Below are 12003 nucleotides of genomic sequence, written 5' to 3'. Positions count from 1 at the left end.
CTCATGCTGTGTCGTTTCTGACCAAGCTTGGACGGCCGCATTATCTTCCACCTTATCAAGAAATCCCTTTTCCATGACAAGCTTTCTATATAGCAACCGAATATGAACTAACGCCTTTTATGATGAAATGCCATTTAGTTGAAATGTCATGCATTCAAAGTAAAACACAGAAAGTCAGTATCCGACATAAATATACAATCCAAGATAATCCAAGAATAAAACACATATTCAGGTATCTAATAAGGCTAGGGTGTAGTTCTACCTAGGGTAAGTTTCTAAGGCTCACTACATGCGGTTTGGCTTCTAGGGCAAAGGTACCCGAATCGACAGATTCCTCGATCATCACCCATCATAGGCTCATATAAACCGAGTTTAGTTCAGGGGAATACATTTCCCTATGGCCATTCGGAGATGAAAATCTCATGAAGACATAGGTACGGATGTATCCCGGAAGCGATTCACTATCCCGCGCGGAGGTGAAAACCTCCCAAATGCGTAGTTTCTCACTCCCACTTAAAAGGGTTGACCAACGGTCATGCAATGCAATGTGCGGAGATATAAAAATATAATACAGAAAATAATGAAAAGTATAACTCAAAACAGAGGAAATGCAACGAGAGGATCACATGTTAAAATCAAAATTTCAACTTTCGACAAAAAGACAAAAATTAATCAATTTACGGCTTGACTCTCTTAAACGTCCCCAGTGGAGTCTCCAAGCTGTTGACACCATTTTTTTTGTGAAAACGGAGTCGACTTAGATTTTGAAAATGAAAACAAAAATGGGAGTCGCCACCAATGTCTTGAATTCCTGATGCGCGAATGAATGCCAAAAAATTACTTATTTAAAAGATATTTAGGTATCTCAGATTTAAAAAAGGGATCATGCCCAGTAAGTTATGACACGATCTTTTCTTAATTCTCAAGATCGTTTAAAACTTGAGAAAAAAAAGGATCATGCCCAATAAGTTAGGACACGATTTCTTCTTAATTCCCGAGATCATTTAAAACTTGAGTTTGAAAAGATTTGTGTATTTAGATTTATTTTGAAAATTGAAACCCCATAAGTTAGGGTACGACCTTCTCGAATCTAAACACGAGATTTTGCTTATTCAAAAATCATAATTTATGCATCAAATAAAATTAATCTAATACGATATAGTAGAAATAAAACATGGTGTTAATATGCGTAACAAAACAACATTGAACATGATAATGTAAGCATAAATAATCTGAACGACATCGTAAATGAGATAAATAATAGAAGAGACAAATCAATCATATCACAACAAGTAAATAAATGAATAGTTAAGACATTCTTTTAAAATAATAATAATCATATACATAAATAAAAAATAAATATCGAGTAAAACAAAGATACCATAAATAAAATAAATAAAACTATAAAAATATAAAAAATGTGTGTATATAGATGCATATTTTAAAATTGTGAAATATAACAAATATATATGTATATATATAAATTATAAATGTATGTACATCTATGTATTATAAAATGTATATAAGTATACGTATACTTTAAGATTATAAGTATATATAAAAAGAATATATGTATGTATATATATATATATTAAAGTTATAGGATATAAAATGCATATGTATGTATAAATATATAAAACATAAAATATATGTGCGTATGTATATTATAAAAATGTGTGTATGTACGTGTATAACAAGGCTTTAAAATAATATATAAATAAGCAAGTAATCATAACATCAATACATAATAAGACTAATATATTTAAAACTTAAATAAGTAAGTATATAAAAATAAATACGAAAATATTAATGATAATAATAATAATAATAATAATAATGAGCCTAATAACATCAAACACATTAATATTAAATAAAATAACAAAACAAAAAAACAAAATATGAAAGACTAAATTGAATTTTAAAAAGATTAGGGGGTTTTAAATTGCAAATACATAAAACAGGGTTATAGGGGACTGAAATAAAACGCATTCAAAATGCGAGGGACTTTCAGGGAAATATTCCCCAGTCTTGAAACGCAACGTTTTAACCGAGGGATAGCACATGGTCTAAGGACCAAATCGAAACAGGAACCAAAATTTGCGGCCCAAATCAGAAAAAAACAAAAGACCACATTGAAACATATAGCAAAGGCGGAGGGATCTATTGCGCAAATAGCCCCCTAAGCGAAAACGCGCGGATCCCTTTTTTGGAGCGGGTCGGGTCGCGGGTCAGAGACCAAAACAACGTCGTTTTAGTCTCTGAACCTAAACCCCAAAACGGTGCCGTTTAGTGTTCTTATTTAAACCAAAATTTTTTTGAAACTTCATTTTTTCAGTGCAAAAGAAAAAAAAAGACTTCAAAAACCTCCCCATCTCTCTCAACACTCTCCTATCCGGCCATGGCCACCGGCGACGAACGACCGTACCGTCGCTGTGGCCAGTGGCGGGCGACGAACTAATGGGCTTCTAGGCCCCTTTTTTTAAAAAAAAACTCGAAGGCAAAGCCTTCTTGACCAAAGGCCGAAGGAAAAGAGACCCCCAAGCCCTCTCTCAGTCCGATTTCGGTGACTAGAAAAGGGCCTCCGACGATGATATTTGCGGGACGATTCCAGGTGAGTGTTTTTCTTTTTATTTTTTTATAAAAATAAAAAAACAATAATAAAAATAAAGATAAAAGAAATAGAAAGATTTAAAAAAGAAAAACAAGAAATCACCTTGAAATTTTGTTTTTATTTTCTTTTTTGTTCGTAAAAGAGGGAAACGGAACCCCTTACAGTGATGATACTCGACTTTTTATAGCCCATGTTACATGATTTTTTTGTATTTTTTTATTGCTTCCGTGTCTCCTTCCTTTCAGGTGTCAGTGCAAGTGGCCGACGTGACAGCGGCGGCGGTGGTGGCAGAAGGGCAGTTGGCCAGAAGGCCCTAGGTGCGGCGCACCTATGGTTAGGGTTTCCTTTTTCTGATTTGTGTTTTGGGCCATTTGGGCTTTGCATTGTAATTGGGCTCGGTTTGTAATTGGGCTTGGGGTATTGGGTTTGCTGATTTGTAAATTGGACTGGACTTTAGTTTATTTTGGTTTTATTTGTTCTTTGGTTTAATTGGGCCCGGGCAAAATGGGCTTGTACAATTTTAATTAATTAAATTAGATGAGATATTTGTATGGAAGTATGAAGAAATTTATTCAAACTCTCCATGCTCTAACGCTACCATCATATAAAAGGGGAAAAATTCTACTTTTCTTACAATTTAGTCCTTTGTTATGAAATCTCATTATTTCACCCAAAATTCTTAGAATTTTCCCTAGGCACCAAATAGTAAAGATGAAGCAGATTTCGTAGAGAGTATGTTCCACAACTTAGAAGCAAGAAATTAGTAGATGTAAGTGAAGAAAATTAGAAGAAAATAGAAGGATAGTGATGAAGTTGAGAAATAAATGGAAAAGAAGCAAAAGAGAAGAAATTCTTGTCAAAAGTGGTAAGTTTGCATATTAAATTTACTTATATCTCTATGATTTGAGTTAAATATGTTATGAATGAAATGCAAGATATGTGAATTTTAATTGAAATAGTAGAGATAGAAAGTAATTGATGAAGTATGATATGTAGAAACACCAAGTTTTAAGTGAAAGAGAGAAATATGATTTGTATTACGAGAAGTTTTAAGGTAAATAAATGAATATGATATCAACATATGAACCTAAATGACTAAAATGAATAGTATGTATGTTTAAATGAAAGTTAATTTAAAGAACCATGGAAAAGTAAATATTATCACAAACAATTTTTGGACAACAAAGAGCTTAAATTTAAAAATTCACAAAAAAAATTTAAAAGATGAGTTAAATGATAAACCAAGTATGAAATTAAATTTTAATGAATCTAGTTCTGCATGAAGAAACGTGTAAGCAATGAGATTCTATTGAATGAGATATATGCATTTTAGTGAAACAAGGTTATACAAATTGTAGGATTTGCTATTCTAACTTTGAAAATCATTAAAATTGTAAAAAAATAGTTAGGAGATGAAATTCATATATATATAAATCTTAATGAGTCTAGTTTCAAGAGAAATAAACAACAATGTTATATGAATTTTATACGAAAGATAAATAATATTTAGTGGAGAAGGGTCAAAGCTTATTAGTAGTAGAACAATGGAAGATTTGAAGAAAAATGGCATTAATATACTTTGAACTAAATTCGAGTTTTTTTATGATAAAAATTCATTGAGTCTAGTTTCAAAAACAAAAGTGTATCTTAATTTTGATTTTTGTAGGCCAAGATATAAATAATTTAGTAACTTCTACTCAAGTAGACAACCTTGTTAAGAGTATATGTGCAATTAGTGAAAAAGTATTTCATATTACATATAGGCATGCTATACTAAAGTCAAAGGTTCTCACATATATATATACATGTACATATAGGATGTGGAATGAAGAGGAGGAAGAAGAGGAAAAATAATGACGGAGTTGTAATGCTAAGAAGTTTACACAAGAGATGGAATTGCTAATATGTAAGAGAAGCTAAAATGAACTTGTGAAGATTAGATTGACCTTTAGCGAAATTTTAAGCTTGGAAAGTGACCAAGAATGTTTGAAAAATGAAATAATGATGTTTAGATATTGTGTCATAAATGCTTACAACTTGATTTTTGGATCTCCTATTCCAAGTCTCAAGACATAAGAGCCAAAGTCTCTAGACAGGTAAATTTCGAATCTAAAATAGTACAGTTCTAGGGTCATTCTCGAGACATGTACTTTTGTCTCGAGAAAAGTAGATTTCGAACCAAAATTGCTACAGTACTAGAGTAATTTCTCGAGATACGTAGATTCTTGTTTCGAGACATATAACCATGACTGAAATTTTTCTCGTTTTGCTTTAAAAAAGACCCCGAACAACCTCCATTCGAAACCAGGTCATAAAAAAAGTTTACAAATGGTACAAGAACATTTAAATAACTTTAAATAGGTCTTAATTATGAGTGGAACATGACTAAATAGTTTAAAATTTAATGAAATAATTGGCTCGAAAGTGTGACATTCTTTACTCGAATTTAATTAATAGCTTAGGTAAGGGATTTAAGTTACAAGCTAAACAATTCATTTATCGTAGCAGGCCTCCAAAGGAAGACTGATTGATACAGGAATAATGGAATCAGCAGAAACACTAGAAACGGACATGGCATTATTACACATCCCATCTTTACAAGAAATTTTGCTTGAAATCTCATCCCTTGTATGTTTTTTAGTTTCATCGAGTTCAATAATATCATCCTCTTTAGCTTTGTACCTCGATGGTGAAGTAGAAAAAATGCCCAATTGACCATGCGGTGGGCCCATCTCTCCAATAGAAGCAATGTTTGTATTCGGTAAAGGCCCAAAATGTGGTTGGCCCATTTGTGTAGCAAGTTGACCTCCACTCAAAACCGGTTACCCGGGCCGAAAATTTAGGAAAAGACAAGTAGCAATTGTCAATCCTTGATTTATTCCTAGCCGCAAAATTTCAATCACCACTATCCCTAAATTCATGCCTTCACTGATGCAGTCGCCTCCTATAGCTGTACCGGACTTCAGCATGAATACTTTCTTGCCAACCACGAACCACTTTGTCCTCTGGAAACTCAATAGGCTTCCTCCAATTGTTTTCAATGTGCCCAATGGGCCCAAAAGTGTAGCAAATCAGCCAAATGCATTCATAGCTAAAGGAGACTTCAAAGTATTGATCCCCTTACTTTGTAATCTTCTTGCGCGTCAAAGGTTCGTTGATGTTGATACGAACACAAATTCACATATAGCTATTAAGGAAATTACGTTGACTATTCACATCATTGTCTAAGAAACTATTAATAACATTACCACGATTTTTGACGAGACCCTCAAGAAAAAAACCGAGCAAGATCTATACTTAAACAAAAAAAATTTGCTTATAAAAATTCAATCTCATCGAGATTTTCACTTTTGGCCAACTGATGGATAAACAGGATACAATTATTGAATGACCATGAACCCCCGAAATCATCTTCTTCAAATCCACAATATCGAACAATTTAATAAGATAAAGACTATTTTCACCAATAGTCTTGCTACTAACACCTTGAATTGAACGTCAAAGAGATAAGAGGGAATGTTCCATAGCATTAAAGTTGATGGCCCTTTCACCCACGAACTTACCAAACCTAGCAAAGCTCATAACCAATTTCTTCCCTATAGATTTCTTCAATGTTAACCACCAACTCAACATCTACCTTCTCTTTAATTGAAAAAACCTTAAGCTCGGTCTCTTTACTCAAAAGTACAAAAAAAAGAAAAGAAAAGAAAAGAAGATAAAAGAGAATTAACAAGCAATACAAACATGCACAACAATATTATAGAACTTGCACTCTAAATAGGTTAGGAAAAAGAGAGAGAGCGAAAGAACGAGCCAAGACAACAATTGGATATACTATTACATCATGTTTGGTTGGGTGTATTGGGTATGCCAATACACCCCTAATCGGTGGGCCCCACCTAATCTCCCTTTATTCTGTTGTTTGGTTCATAGTATTGGTAATACACCCCTAATACATTCCTGACCTAATCGGTGAAATCCACCGATTTCTAATCCCCTCCTTTTGCCCAGTTTAGGTGCCACTTAAGTTTAGCCTCCCTGTTTTAACCTCCTGATCGCTTCTTTTATTTTTTCCTCCTACTCCTTCTTCCGTTCTTCATCTTCTTCTCCTTCTTCATCCAGGTAACTTTCCTCTTACTTCTTCCGTTCTTCATCTTTTATTTCCAATTTTCCTTAGCTTTGTCCGTCGCATATCTTCTCTTCTCAGGGCTACTGTTTTGTTTCGCTCAAATCTATGGCTGCTTTCACCTCTTTCTCTCTTTTTCGGTACTCTTTTATCTGTTTATATTTTGTTGAGGGCTGTAAATAAAGGTGGTTCTCATATTAGAAAGGTAGATGCAGTTCAGCACATCAAATTGTTGAGGGTTATATTTATCCCTTCTCATGGAGCTAGTGAAATGCTGGAAGTTCATGGAGAAACAGATACCTCAACGGTATCTTTCAATGAGTTCCTTATCATGTTCAATGATCCTGATTGGGGCTTTGGTATTTTGTCCACTCTCCGAAGTTAGAAAGCGGAGATAGGAATCGTCATGAACGCCATGTTCCTTTCGGTTTGCCGTTACCCAATTATTGGTTCTCGCTCTAAAGAAGTAAAGTCTCATTTTAAGTCTTTGTAATCAATGCTACAGTGAGGGTAAGGTTCCCCCTAACTTTAAACAAGATGAATATAAATTCAAGGAGTATGGGAAGGAAGCTGAAGCAATAAAAGATAAGTGCTTGTGCTTTAATTTGCAATCCCGGAAAGATCCATAGCTAGTTGGTTTTAAAGTCTTTTGCTAATCTTGTACCATTCCATCATATTATTTTAGGCATCTCCTATGCATTGTGCAATATACAGTTCATCAATATGTTCAGTGGCCATGTCATGCTCTTGTGTAATAACCGTTTTCAAGTGATGGCTCTGAAATATCTCTGTTTCATAATAGTTGTTGTAGAGTATTTTTACTCTTCTGTTCTTGGGGGGAAATTTGAGATGATGTATATTTGAGATTCTTACCTGTAACTTCTTCTGCTTCTGCTTCCTTTTTTTCCCTTGGTGGTGTTGAATTTTCTAGGAGAATTTTCAATGGAGAAACAAACGTTATGTTTCTATTGGGCAAAAGAGATGTTATCCTTTGGGGATGCAGAGCGTTAATTCTGCTCAGACTATTCAGCTGAAGTAGTTGATACTAATTGATGAATAAAATTATGATAGTAATTATGATAAAAGAGATGTTTTCCTGTATGATGGGAGATTTTGTGAACCTAAATTTTACATTATGCACCATATACGAAAGATTATTCTGTTTGAACTCTAAATTTAGATAGACTATCTTAAGAATTTCTTATATTAATAAATATACTAATTGAATGTGGATTTAAATGTTTTGATAGGTTCCGAACCCCACTCTGCTGTTATAGAGAATGAATCTTTTCATATTCACACAATGGTACTGTTTGGAGGAGCATCTTTAGGCTAAGGTATTATTACTAGGCTATCAATATCTATTGTTTAATTTTTTTAATTAATTCACAGATACAATGGCAAAAGCACTCTCATTGCCTACCAAAGATACTTTATCCACTAATGCTCTTGCTGAAGCCAATCATTCAGTTTGTAATACTTCTTTGGTTTCTTTGCTTCAAAGTTCTTCCTCTTAATGCCTTCATAGTGCAGGTGAGGTTTTATTTTCCACTGGAGAGATCTCAAGTTCTATTTTCTATATTGTTTAGAGTAATTAGTCTTACTCTTTACTGTTACTGAATGTTGTTGTTGTTGTCTTTTCCACCAAAAATTGTAGAATCCTTTTAATGGAATCTATCTTTCAAAGATTTTGATGTACTACCATGGTGTATCAAATTTTTAAGTAGAGATTAACCACAAATTAGCTCTTTCTATTAATTGCTTAAGAGGTTGAAAATAACAGTCTAAAGCTCAAGCAATGAGTGGCGTGCTTATGACTTATGAGCAATGATTTCAAAAGAGAGAGATAAGAAATGAATAGACAAAAGTGATTGGTGTACATTTGTTACTTCTGCATGTATGAATGAGTTTTGTTGGCTTGTTTTTCTAGTAGTTATTATTTATCAAATTTTCTATGATTTTTAAATGAGTTTTAACCAGAGTTATCTCACACTACTGCAGCAAATTTCTTCCTATATATTTTAGGGTTTATTTTTGTATGTGCATGCAAATGGTTGGGGTGTACACTTGCTACCTCTGCACGTGTGAATAAATTTTGTTGCTCAATTTTTTCATTTTCAAACTTTTATTTTAACAAGGAGTAAATTTCAACCAAATTCTACCCATTCTTTTCTAATGATATGTAAAGTTTTTTTTTTGAAACAAAAGAGAATTCCTATGGTACACTCTTATACATGATCCATATTCTTAAGTAAAAGCCTTTGTGAATTACATTAATGATTATACTTTTATTCATAATATACCTGTGGTATTATTAACATCATGTAAGGCCAATATGGATAGGTGGTGATGGAACCTTACTATCATAATTTTGTTTTTGGTATGTATTTTATGAGCGTTAATTCATCAGACTATTATTATGAGCGTTAATTCTGCTGAATATATCTAGATCTTTGTTTATAGAGAATCGACTGAATTGCAAAATTTTAGCATCTGCTATGATGAATGTCACCTGACTGGTAATCATTTCAGGCACCGACTCAAGATTACTGAACATTTGCCAAGAAGTCTAGAGAATTTGAGGTCGTATCGGAAACACCAAGCAAGGGATCTCAAGACAAGTTGCCAATGCAAAGTAGTCTTGACGAAATGGTAGTTTTTATTCGGGAACTAATCAGCCTTACACGCTTAAAGACATGGGAGGAGGGCACTTGTATTAGGTCATTGACTCAACTTCAACAGAGGACAAGGATGCTTCGCATCAACATTGATTGAATGAAATCCATGTAATATTTGTAATTTTTCCGGGGTCATTCATTTTCGGATATAGTTAGTGATGTGAATATGATTGTGACTAATATGCTATCTAGCATTTTGTAAAGTTTGGGTGGGCTAGAAAATTGGAAAACATATTAGTGGTAGTGGAAGGTTGAAATGAGTGACCAAGCATTTTGTACAATGCATTTCTAATGAGAAAAATTTGTTAGTTATAATTATTTTAAATTTTATTAAATCATATATTTTAATTAAAATATATTTAATATTAATTATTTCAAATTATATTTTATAGTATTATATATTATAATTTTAGTAAATTCATATAAGAGTATTGATTATTAATAACTTTATTAAATTATATATTTTAATTATAATATATTTAATAATAATTATGTTAAATTATCTATATTATGATTTGAGTAAATTCATATAAGAATATTAATTATTAAGAATTTTATTAAATTATATATTTTAATTATAATATATTTAATAATAATTATGTTTAAATATGATTAAATTATTTATTATTGATATTAATAATCTTATTAAATTTTAAATAACAATAACAATAATCATTCACCCAAGCAAATTTATGCTAAGGGTATTCTAGTCATTTTAGTTTTTTCCATTATGCTATTACACCTCTATTCCATTCAACCAAACACAAGATTACTATTACGCCTCTATTCCATTACATTCAACCAAACAGTTGATTTGCTATTACACCTCTATTCCATTACACCTCTAATCCAATACACCTCTAATCCAATACAGCGAACCAAACGTGCCCTTAGTGTATGAGTTTCATGCACAATTAATGAATAAAAAACAATACCTCATCATTGGATAAAACAAAAAAAAGTAGTAGATGACTTATATATAAATACTAATAATTTTATTTAAACATAATTAAATATAAATATGAATTATAATTATTAGGGATAAATCCCAAAACTACACATGAACTTTGTTCAATGTGCAATGTTATATATGAACTCGATTTTGTGCAATTTTATAGATGACATTTTGAATTGACTCAATTTTCATAAATAACTAACAAAATTATCAATATAATATCAGTTTACATTTGAAAATAACTTAAACAAATAATTATACTTATCCAATATAAAATAAATTGATGTATCCATTTCATTAAATGTATACAATTGAATCAAAATCAAAGTTTAATGTGTATAATTGCACAAAATCAAACTTCATGTATCAAAGTGCACATTGGATCAAAATTCATGTATAATTTTGATATTTATCTCTAATCATTATTTCTCTAGTTTCAGTTTAGAATTTATTGTTTAGGATTTAATGCTTAGGATTTATATTGAATTTTGAGTTTAGGGTTTAAGGTTTATATTGAGTTTTGAGTTTCAATTTCAAATTTTGAGTTTATTTTTAAATAAAGTTAGTTAGTATTTTATTTATAAGTCCTACTGTATTTTTCATTTCACTAGTGATGAAATGTCGTGTTATTATTTACTAGCAGTGCATGAGACTTATGCATTGAGGGTACATCAAATATTCACTCGAAAAACATACCACATAAGGTTAAAATATGCTACAAGTCTTTGTACTCTTCCTACATATGAAATGTAGTCTCTTGACTTCTATTTTTAGGAATTTAATCACCTTACTTTTCAAATTGCAAGATTTTGGTCCAATGGTTAAATGCGTTGGTGAAAAGCTTTTACAAGAGGCTCGAAGTCGACAAGATTTGAAGAGGGTATAAGTAGTGAATTGCATTTGTTAATTGTATTTTGATCGTAGTTTATTCTGTTGTATATGTTTTGTTCAACAAATTGTCAAAGGGGAAGATTGTTGGAATAACTAAGATGTGTTTGAGGAAGCAACCACTTCCTGAAGCATTGCAACAGACTAGACACTTTCCATATTTAGTTGATTGATAATTTATTGAAACGGATTTTTGGGTTATGCTAATATTGTGGATTGTATCTAGCCCACCAATGAAGATCATATCACTTGAGGAAACATATTTGGAGACCAAATCGGATTGAGTCTATCTAATCCGTTAGATTGAGGAAGTTGGATTGGATTGGAACATTGAAGAATTAGCTGCCAACAGTCTTTTTTTACCTTGTTTGTTAATATTATATTGTATCCAACTAGTTTAGTTGTTATTAATAGGGATTGATAAAGATCTTCATTATGTTAGCGAATATTGAAAACTATATAATTGAGAGATTTGTATATGTTATTTTATAGATTATTGAAAGCACTTTGTAACACCCCTTGTTCGACCCAATCGCTGGGTCTGAGCTACAGGATGACACATTCGTTGTCAGAGTAACTACAATCAATTACAACATAATTTCTATTGATTCAACACTTCACATCCATTAACATGATCATTAAATTATCATATTACAAAATATAATTTCATCTGGGGTTTATATGAGCTTACAAAAGCTCTTTTCATAACCCGAGACCATTTGAGGACTAAAATGTAAAGTTTGCA

At 31.9% G+C, this 12003-nt stretch overlaps 1 pseudogene; it reads left to right on the top strand.

The window, feature by feature from the left end:
- Positions 1–5530: 5530 nt before the first annotated feature.
- On the top strand, positions 5531–7445 carry LOC105778958 (uncharacterized TPR repeat-containing protein At1g05150-like; annotated as a pseudogene).
- The last annotated feature ends 4558 nt before the right edge of the window (positions 7446–12003 follow it).

The sequence above is a fragment of the Gossypium raimondii genome, chromosome 4, assembly GCF_025698545.1.
Source record: "Gossypium raimondii isolate GPD5lz chromosome 4, ASM2569854v1, whole genome shotgun sequence".
Taxonomy (NCBI): domain Eukaryota; kingdom Viridiplantae; phylum Streptophyta; class Magnoliopsida; order Malvales; family Malvaceae; genus Gossypium; species Gossypium raimondii.
This window is presented reverse-complemented; position numbering and strand designations above follow the sequence as displayed.